The sequence below is a fragment of the Dama dama genome, chromosome 19 (assembly GCF_033118175.1).
Source record: "Dama dama isolate Ldn47 chromosome 19, ASM3311817v1, whole genome shotgun sequence".
Taxonomy (NCBI): domain Eukaryota; kingdom Metazoa; phylum Chordata; class Mammalia; order Artiodactyla; family Cervidae; genus Dama; species Dama dama.
The window spans coordinates 18,004,465-18,018,140 of NC_083699.1; positions in this window are offsets into that span (position 1 = coordinate 18,004,465).

Below are 13,676 nucleotides of genomic sequence, written 5' to 3' on the forward strand. Positions count from 1 at the left end.
AGTACATTATTTTGCAATAGAAACAGAGATGAATGAAACATGGCTGCTTCCATCAAATAAATTGATTCAATTAGAAAATGAGTTAAAGTATGAGTATTTATCATATGGTCCTACCAGTGCTGTTTTTGTTTACCTGAATTGCTTACCATATATTTCTGTGTTACCTTAATTAGCATATCTACGTTGCATCTGTTGATGCTCAGCTATTGAATTGCACAAGAAAGAAAGCTATAGATAAAATTAGGTTTCTTGATGCTTGCAATAACAACGAGCTTACTTCCTTTGGGAAACCGTAAAACGTCTCAGTAAGAAGGTGATTAAAGTAGCTTATATTAGAATTTGGTCTTGTGTAAGGTGATTTTAAGAAAGGATCAACGGATTGAGGATTACTCCTAGATTGGTAATTGTCAAGAAGCAGTGATAAGCCTCCTTCCTGGGTATTTTAAATACCTTGTTGAGGAAACTGGATTAATGGAAGGAGGCTAAAGTCCCAACTGGTTAAGAAGCAAAAGTGACTCAAGTTATCAGGGGAAGGTCAATTCTGTTCAGTTCAATCACTCAGTCATGTCCAATTCTTTGCGGCCCCATGAGCCACAGCATGCCAGGCCTCCCTGTCCATCACCAACTCCCGGAGTTCACCCAAACCCATGTCCATCGAGTCAGTGATGCCATCCAACCATCTCATCCTTTGTCATCCCCTTCTCCTCCTGCCCTCAATCATTTCCAGCATCAGGATCTTTTCCAATGAGTCAACTCTTCACATCAGGTGACCAAAGTATTGGAGTTTCAGCTTCAACATCAGTCTTTCCAATGAACACCCAGGACTGATTTCCTTTAGGATGGACTGGTTGGATCTCCTTGCAGTCCAAGGGACTCTCAAGAGTCTTCCCCAATATCACAGTTCAAAAGCATCAATTCTTTGGTGCTCAGCTTTCTTTATAGTCCAACTCTCACATCCATACATGACCACTGGAAAAACCATAGTTTTGACTAGATGGACCTTTGTTGGCAAAGTAATGTCTCTGCTTTTTAATATGCTATCTAGGTTGGTCATAACTTTCCTTTCAAGAAGTAAGCGTCTTTTAATTTCATGGCTGCAGTCACCACTTGCAGTGATTTTGGAGCCCCCCCTCCCCAAATAAAGTCTGACACTGTTTCCACTGTTTCCCCATCTATTTGCCATGAAGTGATGGGACCAGATGCCATGATCTTCATTTTCTGAATGTTGAACTTTAAGTCAACTTTTTCACTCTCCTCTTTCACTTTCATCAAGAGGCTCTTTAGCTCTTCAGTTTCTGCCATAAAGGTGGTGTCATCTGCATATCTGAGGTTATTGATATTTCTCCTGGAAATCTTGATTCCAGCTTGTACTTCATCCAGCCAGCCCAGCATTTCTCATGATGTACTCTGCATATAAGTTAAATAAGCAGGGTGACAATATTCAGCCTTAACGTACTCCTTTTCCTATTTGGAACCAGTCTGTTGTTCCATGTCCAGTTCTAACTGTTGCTTCCTGACCTGCATACAGATTTCTCAAGAGGCAGGACAGGAGGTCTGGTATTCCCATCTCTGAAGGTATGTTTAGTAAATTTTATGGTTTGCATAGTAACTTTATTCTTAGGCATGATTAAGGAGTAGTTTAATACTAGACTCCCTTTGTCACTGTAGCAAGGTGACCTTATCTAGTTAGCAATCTGTGAAAATGATTAAGCTCAGCAGATATACACCAAGACCTCTCAGTTCCTGTCACACATGCTCTTGGCTATCCGACTGCTTTTCTTATTCTCAGGGTACTATTACCATCCTAATAGTTTTAAGTTAGGAGACTGAGGCTTGAAGAAGTAACTAAATTTCAGTTCTACAAGCAATAGGATGAAGTTCACACTAGTTTTTATTATTATTATTATTATTTCTGAGAGATATCAAATTTTCAAAAAATTAATGCTGTCTAGAAAATTTATAAATTTTTTATGCAAGACTTCAAAATGTCATATATATCCAGAGTTTCAAATTACATGTGGCAGTAGCTAAAAGATTTTACAATAATCTTTGGAAGCCTTGAAATTTCTTTCCCAGTAATTGACAGAGAAGGTGGAGAAAAAAAAAATCATCATCTTCGTTGAATTTATATTTATAAAATACTCCAGCCAATAATAATAGCCTGGTATATATCCTTCTCAATAGCATATAATATATTCAGCAATGAAAGCCATGTTCTGGGCCATAATGCAAACCTTTACAAATATAAGAGAATGTAAATAATACCAAGTACATTCAGTAAATAATAGAGTCAAACAAAAAAATTAATACCAAAATGGTAGCTGGACATTGAGATGCACATTTCCACATTTGAGTCAAAGAAAACATTTCAAAAGAAATTTTTAAAAATGAACTGAATAAAAAATGAAATTTCAACATAATAAAATTTTGGGGATATAGCTAAAGTAAAACTTAGAGGAAAGTGTAGTAGTAAATGTATATGATAGAAAGGAAGCCAAATCTAAGATAAGTATCCTAAGCTTCAATTTTAAGAAACTAGAGAGAGAGAACAAAGAAAATGCAAAGAAAATATAAAACGAAATAATTGGGATTTATCTGATGGTCCAATGATTAAGACTCCAAGCTACCAAGTCAGGAGGCACAGGTTAAGGAAATAAGATCCCACATGCTGCACAATGTAGGCAAAAAGAGAGAGAGAGAGAGAGAGAAAGTAATAATAAAGGCAAGAATAAAAATACATCAAATTGAGAACAACAGAAATAGAAAAAATTAATGAAACTACTAACTGGTACCTTGAAAATATCAACAAATTGATAAACCTCTAGTCATACTGACTGTGGTAAAAAGACTCTTGAGTGGTTCCCATGATTACTGCTTCCTATGTTGTCTCCCTTTGTGTATGTGTGGGGCCTAAAATTTGGTTCTAACAATAGAATATGGAGAAAGTGATGGGATGTCTGTCCCATGACTGCTTTACATTACATAGGTCTCTGTCTTAATAGCAGGAACTCTCCTCCCTGAAAACAAGGGGCCCTATTGAGGAACCCCACATGGAAAGAAATTATGGACAGTCTTGGGGAAGTGGGGATAGACTCTAGAGCTGAGTGCTGCTTCAGCTGACTACCAGCAAGCAGTTGGAGTCCTCAAGCTACAACTGTGTGTGTGTGCTTAGTTGTGTTTGGTTCTTTGTGACCCCATGGACTGTAGCCTGCTAGGCTCCTCTGTCCATGAAACTTCCCAGGCAAGAATACTGGAATGGTTGCCATTTCCTCCTTCAGGGGATCTTCCAGACCCAGGGATCAAACCTACATCTCCTACATTGGTTGGCCAATTCTTTATGACTGCATCAACTGGGAAGCCCCCAAAACTACAACTCAGTTCAGTTCAGTCACTCAGTCATGTCTGATTCTTTGTGACCCCATGAACTGCAACACACCAGGCTTCCCTGTCCATCATCAACTCCCAGAGCTTACTCAAACTTATGTCCATCATGTTGGTGATGCCATCTAGCCATCTCATCCTCTGTCATCCCCTTATCCTCCTGCCTTCAATCTTTCCCAGCATCAGGGTCTATTCCAGTGAGTCATTTCTTCACATCAAGTGGAGGTTCAGCTTCAGCATCAGTCCTTCCAATGAATATTTAGGATTCACTCATTTGATCAACTAGTAGGAATCTACAACTACAGAACTACAACTCAGTTCAGTTCAGTTGCTCAGTCATGTCCAGCTCTTTGCGACCCCATGAATAGCAGCATGCCAGGCCTCCTTGTCCATCACCAACTCCTGGAGTTTACTCAAACTCATGTCCATCGAGTCGGTGATGCCATCCAGCCATCTCATCCTCTGTCGTCCCCTTCTCCTCCTGCCCCCAATCCCTCCCAGCATGAGGTGGCCAAAGTATTGAAGTTTCAGCTTCAGCATCAGTCCTTCCAATGAACACCCAGGACTGATCTCCTTTAGGATAGACTGGTTGGATCTCCTTGCAGTCCAAGGGACTCTCAAGAGTCTTTTCCAACACCACAGTTCAAAAGCATCATTTTTCGGTGTTCAGCTTTCTTCGCAGTCCAACTCTCACATCCATACATGACCACTGGAAAAACCATAGCCTTGACGAGATGGGCCTTTATTGTCAAAGTAATGTCTCTGCTTTTTAATATGCTATCTAGGTTGGTCATAAGTTTCCTTCCAAGGAGTAAGTGTCTTTTAATTTAACTAGTAGAAAATAACATTTACCAACAATGTAACTGAGCTTAGCAGCACATAGTGACACACACACACATACACACACATATATATATATAAGGTGAAGGTGGAAGTTGCTCAGTCGTGTCCAATTCTTCGTGACCCCATGGATTCTATAGTCCATGGGATTCCCCAGGCCAGAACACTGGAGTGTGTAGCCATTCCCTTTTCCAGTGGATCTTCTCAACACAGGGATCAAACCCGGGTCTCCGGATTCTATTTCAGGTGGATTCTTCCCAGCTGAGCTACTAGGGAAGCCTATATAGTTTGTGATATATATTTTTGTTTGTGTGTTTGTGTGTGTGTGTGTGTGTGTGTGTGTGTGTGTGTATGTGTGTGTGTGCATACATATATATATATATGTAGTTTGTGATATATTATACATCATGACCAAGTAAGTTTTAACCTAAGAATTCAAAGCTGATTAACAATCGCAAAATAACCAATATAATTTGTCATATCTACAAAACTCAACAGACCCAGAAAGAGCATTTGGCATCCAGTTATAACAAACACTCTCTATAAACTAGGAATAAAAACAAACTTTAATAGAACATAATTTCGTGAGAAATAGCAGCTAATTATTAATTCATGGTCCAATATGAATGATTCTCAAATGCATTTTGATAAGCATAAGCAGCCAGACCCATAAAGCTACATATTATGTGATTCCATTTATGATGTGACTTTCTGGAAAAGTCTTGGGAAAGAAAATATACAAATGGTTGTTAAGAGGTTGGGGAAGGGGGAAGTTTTAACTCTCAGGGAATTTTTATTTTGATGAAACTGTTCTGTAAGATAGTTGCAGTAGACACATATCTCTTTAGGTTTGTCAAAACCTGCAGAAGTATATATCATAAATAGTAAACCATAATGTGGGTTAATATTGAAAGATTAACCAGGATGTGGGAAGAAACTGTAGGAAAATCAAACTGTAGCAAATGAGACTAACTATATTACAAATGTGCTTGATAAAATACATTCCATAACCTCGTCAAAGAAAACAGGGAGAAGGAAACAGATGAAAGTTACTTAGGAAAATTTTTTGAGCTAGATACAGTAACACAAAAAACAAACAAAAATCTATACACAAATACTCTACTATAGTTGGTAAACGGGTTTCTTGTAGATGTATAAATTAGCAATTGAATCTGTTTTATATGTAAACTAGGGTTGAAAAGATACATGTACATATTGTAGATAATGAAGGCCAAATTTCTTACTGTAGTTACAATAATCAAGGCAGGAAAGATAGATGAACCTTATATTTGTAGAGTGAAGTCTGATTAGATAGATTAATAAATAAATAAATAAATATATGTGTGTACATGGATTTTATATGTATATATACATATATATTAGCAACTTTTATATTTTTATATAAAGTTTTATACTTTTATAACTGTTTATATATTTATTGTATATAGTACAACTAGGAAATATATAAAACATAGATTAGCATAAGTAAATATATGTATTGCATTATATATATGTATATACATATATTTTTTTTTTTTTTTCTAGTTTTGACTTTTGGAAAGAACATACAATTAGACACCCTGGTAGCTATGATCACATCTAGTATACAGATCTAGGTTTCTAATATTATCTTTCAAAAAAAGAAACCAGTCTTGATTCCAGGAAAGGGGTAGGGAAAATAAGAGTCTGGAGTATTTTGTACTACCAGAGTACGTAAATGCAAAACAAAATAAGAAACAAGCAGTGTCATGTCCAAAGGACATAGGAGCCAACATGAAAGAGCTGAGATAGGCTTAAGCAGGAATAATTTGAGTAAATAAATAAATAATGATAATATTGGCTTATAGTATAAAATAAGTGCAGTGAGTCCATATGATGTAAATAAATAATTGAATAAATAAAGGAGTGAAGAAGCAAATCTTCCCTACAGAATAGTTTTGATTAAAAAATGTAAAAGGAATGAGATAAATGAAAAATGACTGTGATTCAACATAGTAACAATTCCTGCCAGTAAAATATATCAGTAAATGCTTAAATTAGTGTATGAAAATCTAAGGAGAAATAAGATATCTAAAGAACTTCAAAGCATCTCCCTCCGAATATGTATTAATTAATTTTAATTTATATTTACAAATTGATTGATACCCCTTCTAGTAGTTAGAGCTTAATTTCCCTTCTCTTGAATATAATCTTAGTTATTTGCTTTCAATGAATGAAGTATGACATGGGTAAATTTATAATTTTACATGGGGAAACCTGCTAGCCCTTTAGTCTAAAGATCAAAATTTTCATTATCAGTCATGTTGTATAGATATCATGTACTTCCTAATATGGGACTTCCCTGGTAACTCAGATGGTGAAGAATCTGCCTGCAAGGAAGGAAACTCAGATTTGATCCCTGGATCTATGAAAAAGGCATTCTTCTCAAAAGTTTATAAACCCAATCTAATAAGAAAATGTCTTATACACACAAACTGAAGGTCATTCTATTATACACTTCACTAATATTTTGGTGAATATTAAGTGGTAGACTCTTTTTGAGGGCCAATCTATGTATTCTTGTCTCAAGTAATTTTTCTGTGGATTAAAACTTCATCATCCATTTATCAAGTCAAAAGTGTACGAGTTCATGAGACTCACATATTTCACAAAGCAGTCAGATTCTTACTCACCAATCCTAGTGGTATGTTAAAATATATATCCCAAAACCTCATGGTACTATTTCTGGAAGCAAAAATCTGGCAAAATATTCATATTGGACCATCTCACTTATATCTTCAGGATTAAAAAGGATCATGATATTCTTTAATTTGGCTAAACTAGTACTTCCAGCAGTGTTTTCTTCAGGCAAATGGCCAATAAGACAATTTTTATTTACTCCATTTTTTTCCTCCATCCTACACTACTTGGCAATGGATTCTCAAGATATATCTGATTTTTTTAATATACATTGCTATATATAAGATTGTCAACTGGAAAAATGCTGTAAAGTTGGGACCCTGAGTCTTTTTGAATAGGCACTTAGGTTGAAGTCTTTGAGTGAGAAGCTATTACTCCCCAGTGATATGTAGATGACAACACATTCTGCCAGCTAATGGTGATAGTGTTGACATTTTTTAGAAGGATATCAGAGATAGTTTTTTCAATAATTCTCAAAAGCTTTCATTATCTTTTACCACTGGCTAAGAATGTAGTAGAATTTCTCACTTTTTTGCCTCTCCTTACAAAGTAAGTGTATGTAAACAGAGAATGAGTTTTGCTGACAAAATAAAAGCTGAGTGTTTAAAGGAGCATCAATATTTATGACCAAAAACTCTCAAATATTCATGGAGCAACAAGTAAATTTAACCATGAGGGCAATAACTGTGACCGTTGTTTTGGTGCTCTGGGAGGAGGGCCATTGGTAGCACTTTAGAAGTCAGACTCCAGAATCAGAGTGCATCTAAGTTAGCTGTGACCAGAAAACTGATGATGGGGAAACAAAATTCAAGAAGGGAGATGAGGTGATTACTCTCAGCAGCAGGGATGCAGTTTTTCTGTGCTAACACAGCAGTGATCAATAGAAACCCAGGGATTTGTAGGGAATCACAAGACAGGGCAGAAAATAACCCATATCTTCAAAGACCTATCAAATGTTCAGGTGAAATAGATACATAAAATGATTATTACAGTATCCAATGTAGCAAAGCTAGATAAAAATTATTATTGGAGGATAGAGGAAAAATGCATTATCTATACATTGGGAGATGGGGTGATGTATTAAAGAAAGACTTCTGGAAGAATGTCTTGAGAGAGATGGCAATATGAGTCCAGGTGGAGTCCCCAAACAGTATGCTGTATGTGTGGAGAACTCTGAGCCATTCTGAGCAGCAGGATTGTCAAGTTCGAGACTGAGAGCAACAGACACAGACGCTGGAGAGACAGACACTTTAGATCAGTGGAGACATTCTTCATCATCCAATCTGAATTGCATCATCTAATTTGAATGAATTTTCAATTTACTATCATATGATCATATAAAACTGATTCACAGCTTATTTCCACTGAAGACATAACTGATTTCACATTTCTTGAAGTCTGATTTCTCCAGAAGAGATAGTAAGGAGTTAACTTATGATATGATCACTTGATCTGATGTCTTCTTCTTCTTTTTTTTTTTTTTTTTGTATTGCCTTCACACTTTTCACTATACACATTAGGAATTAAACAATTGAATAACTATTGATTTCTTAAACTGAACCCCAGAATATTTCCAAAACTCGTTTCTTACCCTACTTATTGTATATGATTAAACTAACATAATTTATGTGAGTAAACCATTTACTGAAAATTATTTGTCAGTGGTAAGTTTAAGAATTTGTATGCTTGTGAAAATCTGACACAGTTGAGAGCCAAACATGCCTACTTTTTAGTGTGTAAAATGTATTGGAATGTGATATGTGTCAGTTGATTACTTCTCTAGAAAAAGATTGAAAATGAAGTGCTAGGAAAAAAGAGGAGAGTGTTTATATCACCACTACAGATTTGCTTGCTTGCTGTTTTTGTTTTTATCCTTCAATTTTCATAGTTTCCAAGGAGAGGGGGAATGTGAAAAGAGTAATCTTTGAAGAACTCAGAGTAATAAATATGCATGAGCATTTTTTCCAATTATTGTGGAAATTGCTTTTTGTGTTTTATTTTAGATTTTGTATTAAGGTGTTATAATTACCAGATTACATGTGGGTAAGCTGAATAAAAGAGAAAAGGAAAGATATACCCATTTGAATGCAGAGTTCCAAAGAATAGCAAGGAGAGATAAGAAGGCCTTCCTCAATGATCAGTGCAAAGAAATAGAAGAAAACAATAGATCTCTTCAAGAAAATTAGAGATACAAAGGGAACATTTCATGCAAAGATAGGCTCAATAAAGGACAGAAATGGTATGGACCTAACAGAAGTAGAAGATATTAAGAAGAGGTGGCAAGAATACACAGAACTGTATAAAAAAGGTCTTCATGACCCAGATAATCATGATGGTGTGATCATTCACCTAGAGACAGACATACTGGAATGTGAACTCAAGTGAGCCTTAGAAAGTGTCACTATGAACAAAGCTAGTGGAGGTGATGGAATTCCAGTTGAGCTATTTCAAATCCTAAAAGATGATGCTGTGAAAGTGCTGCACTCAATATGCCAGCAAATCTGGAAAACTCAGCAGTGGCCACAGGACTGGAAAAGGTGTTTTCATTCCAATCCCAAAAAAAGACAATGCCAAAGAAGGCTCAAACTACTGCACAATTGCACTCATCTCACTTGCTAGTAAAATAATGCTCAAAATTCTCCAAGCCAGACTTCAACAATATGTGAACCATGAATTTCCAGAGGTTCAAGCCAGATTTAGAAAAGGCAGAGGAACCAGAGGTCAAATTGCTAACATCTGTTGGATCATCGAAAAAGCAAGAGAGTTTCAGAAAAACATCTGTATATGCTTTATTGATTATGCCAAAGCCTTTGACTGTGTGGATCACAAAAAACTCTGGAAAATTCTTCAAGAGATGGGAATACCAGACTACCTGACCTGCCTCTTGAGAAATATGTATGCGAGTCAGGAAGCAGCAGTTAGAACTGGACATGGAACAACACTGGTTCCAAATTGGGAAAGAAGTATGTCAAGGCTATATTGTCACCCTACTTATTTAACTTCTATGCAGAGTGCATCATGAGAAACCCTGGGCTGGGTGAAGCACAAGCTAGAATCAAGATTGTCAGGAGAAATATCAATAATTTCAGATATGCAGATGACACCCCCCTTATGGCAGAAAGTGAAGAAGAACTAAAAAGCCTTTTGATGAAAGTGAAAGAGGAGAGTGAAAAAGTTGGGTTAAAACTCGACACTTAGAAAACTAAGATCATGGCATCTGGTCCCATCACTTCATGGCAAATAGATGGGTAAACAGTGGCAGAGTTTATTATTTTGGGCTCCAAAATCACTGCAGATGGTGATTGCAGCCATTAAATTAAAAGACGCTTGCTCCTTGGAAGAAATGCTATGACCAACCTAGACAGCATACTAAAAAGCAGAGACATTACTTTGCCAACAAAGGTCCATCTAGGCAAGGCTATTGTTTTTCCAGTAGTCATGTGTGGATGTTAGAGTTGGACTATAAAGAAAGCTGAGCACTGAAGAATCTATGCTTTTGAATTGTGGTGTTGGAGAAGACTTTTGTGAGTACATTGAACTGCAAGGAGATCCAACCTGTCTATCCTAATGGAAATCAGTCCTGAAAATTCATTGGAAGGACTGATTTTGAAGCTGAGGCTCCAATACTTTGGCCATCTGATGCAAAAGCTGACTCATTTGAAAAGACCCTGATGCTGGGAAAGATTGAAGGTGGGAGGAGAAGGGGATGACAGTGGATGACGTGGTTGGATGCCATCACCAACTCAATAGAGATGAGTTTGAGTAAACTCTGGGAGTTGCTGATGGACAGGGAGGCCTGACATGCTGCAGTCCATGGGGTCACAGAGTTGGACACGACTGAGTGACTCAACTGAACTGAACTGAAGCTGGATCTACAGAGGTGTTTTCTCATGTCAATTGGGAAATATAAAATAAGCATATTGAGCAGAATATATCCAGTGTAATCTGCGGTAAAATGAAGAGCTCATTTTTGTATGTACAAATAAAATTAGTATTTTCAAAATATAAAACTCATTCATCTTTTGATTTTTTCAGAACTCAATTCAATTTGTATTTGTGTTTCTGTTTCTTCATGTAGGGCTCCTTGAACTCCAAGAAAGAGGACAAAGCAAGTTAGGTTACAGTCATAAAGGATATTCTTGGATTGATATAACATGCAGATTATTGGAGTCGTATAACATGACACAGTATTGTAAAGCCTCACAGGGAGGTTTTTGAAAAGGCTGACTCCAGGAACTGGCAAGTCCTGAGAAATCAAAGTGTTGCTCTCTTTCCTCAATCTTCATTTTGTTCTTGCTGCCCCTACTGCCTCTGTCTGCCTCTAAGTATTCCTCTTTATTGAAAGTTGTATCTTTCTCTGTTTCTTTCTCCTGTTTTCTTTTTTATCTGCTCTGTTTTCCTGTTCATCTGACTGGCCTTCAAGGCACCCAGCCTGTCCTTCCTTCTACATGACTTTATGGTTCACAGGTTTGATAGAAACTCACTAGAAACAATCAATTCCAGCTTCAGATTCCAGACAGTGATTCCAATTGGTATGGCTGATGAGGCTATTCATCATGGTTCAATAACCCATGGTTCTGAAGCAGAACATTATGACTTGGAAAGAGACTAACAGCATTGAAATATGTATCTTATCATATGTGAAATAAATCGCCAGTTCAGGTTCAATGCATGAGACAGGGTGCTCGGGGCTGGTGCACTGGGATGACCCAGAGGGATGGGATGGGAAGAGAGGTGGGAGGGGAGTTCAGAATGGGGAACACATGTACACCCGTGGCTGATTCATGTCAATGTATGGCAAAACCACGACAATATTGTAAAGTAATTATCTTCCAATTAAAATAAATTCATATTTTTAAAAAAATCACTTAGAGGTCATTGAGAAGGAGGCATAAAAGTGGGAAGAAAGTGGTTGGAGGAGAAATATTTGTTAATTCTGATAAATGGAATCTGTCTTGGATTTCCACATGACGAATGTAAAGTTGAGGAGGATTTTTCTTCCTGTTGAGGCTGAAAAAGGTTTTTTTTTTTTTTTTTCCCAGAGTTTTCAGTTAATACATTTTACAAGATAGATCAAGGCCCATTTGCTTTCCCGAGAGATGAGTTTCTGCATAATAATATCAGGAATTCTGTTGACCCTCCCTTAATTGAAAGGAAACATCAAGACATTTAGACTACAATAACCTGATAAACATGAGTGCTTAGTCACTCAGTCATGTCCCATTCATTGTGATGGACTATAGCCTTCCAGTCTTGTCTGTCCATGGGAATGCTCCAGGCAAAAATACTGGAGTGAGTTACCATGTCCTCCTCCAGGGGATAAGCATGTAGACCTCAGATTAATTGGAACCAGAAGGCTGATCATTAAGATTTTCTAAACATTACCTTTTGCCCTCACCACCAACCTATCATAAGGAAGCCCATGAACTGATAACACTTCCTGCAACTCTTCCCCCAATGTTGCTCTAGAAACATTGAAAGACATCAGGAGTTTGGGTCTTTTGAGCATTAGCTGTCTGTTCTGCTTCTCAGAGTCCTATAATAAATGTTGTACTTTCCTTTGCCACAACCCAGTGTCAGTAGATTGGCTTTGCTGCACACAGGAGAGCTTTCCCAAGTGCAATTTTGTAACACCTGTGGTGACTTAGTCTTTTTCTAAAATGTTTCTTTTTTAAAAGATAGTGGATTTTTGAGAATAAATGAAGTCAGAGTATACATCCACATGTTAAAATGTATCTATTGCTTGGGGATGTGTACTCATGTGTAGTTAATATTCTCCTGGTCACCAATCTAGTATGTAGCTAAGTAATTAAAGGATAAGACATCAAGCAAAAATATAAACTATTTAACATTAAACAAAAACTAGCATTTTACTAATGAGCAAGAAATGTGGACCACTTGCATCTTTTTGTAACTTAGAAGGGAAAATTTGTTTTAGAATCTATTACAGTTTCCATCTTAGGGAGTGAGGTTAAAGAGGAATTTTAGGACTATTAAAAAGGCAATGAATAGGATCAACCACAATTTAATTGCTTCAAATCTCATGTCCTTGTATGAATTGTATGAATTTGGCTAACTATGCAGAAGATATATCTAAATTTACCTTTTGGTTAAAAAATTTCCATGTAAAGACTTTCATCTTTCTGGAGTTAATTTATGTTGCTTACATCAATTTTAATGAATTTATGTAGTGTTTTTTTTTTTTTTTTCTGAAAGTACAAAGGTTATTTCAAGTTTTGTTTTTTATAGTTTTCAAAATAGATGAGTAAAAAAATTCATTCATTGAATTTAATATCATGATATTTTTCTATTTTATATTAAAATTCAAGTGGTCCACATTTCTTGTTCATTAGTAAAATACTAGCTCTTGTTTAATGTTAAATAGTTTATACTTTTGTTTGATGTCTTATCTTTTAATTACTTAACTACTTGCAATGTGGGAGACCTGGGTTTAAACCCTGGGTTGGGAAAATCCCCTGAAGAAAGGAAAGTTTACCCACTCCAGTATTCTTGCCTGGAGAATTCCATTGGCAGAGGAGCCTGGCAGGCTATAGCCCACGGGGTCACAAAGAATCGGACAAGACTGACTGACAAGCACTTTCACTTTTCGTATAATTATGTGAGAACATATGATGAAGCTAGGAGCAATAATGATGAAGTAAGCCTGAATACAAAGTTTCTTGTATTAAAGATGGCAAAGACAAAAAAAAAAAAAGTAAAATGGTGGCTTTGATAGGTCCAAAGATAGTTGACTTCATGTTTGAGAATGCTTGAAA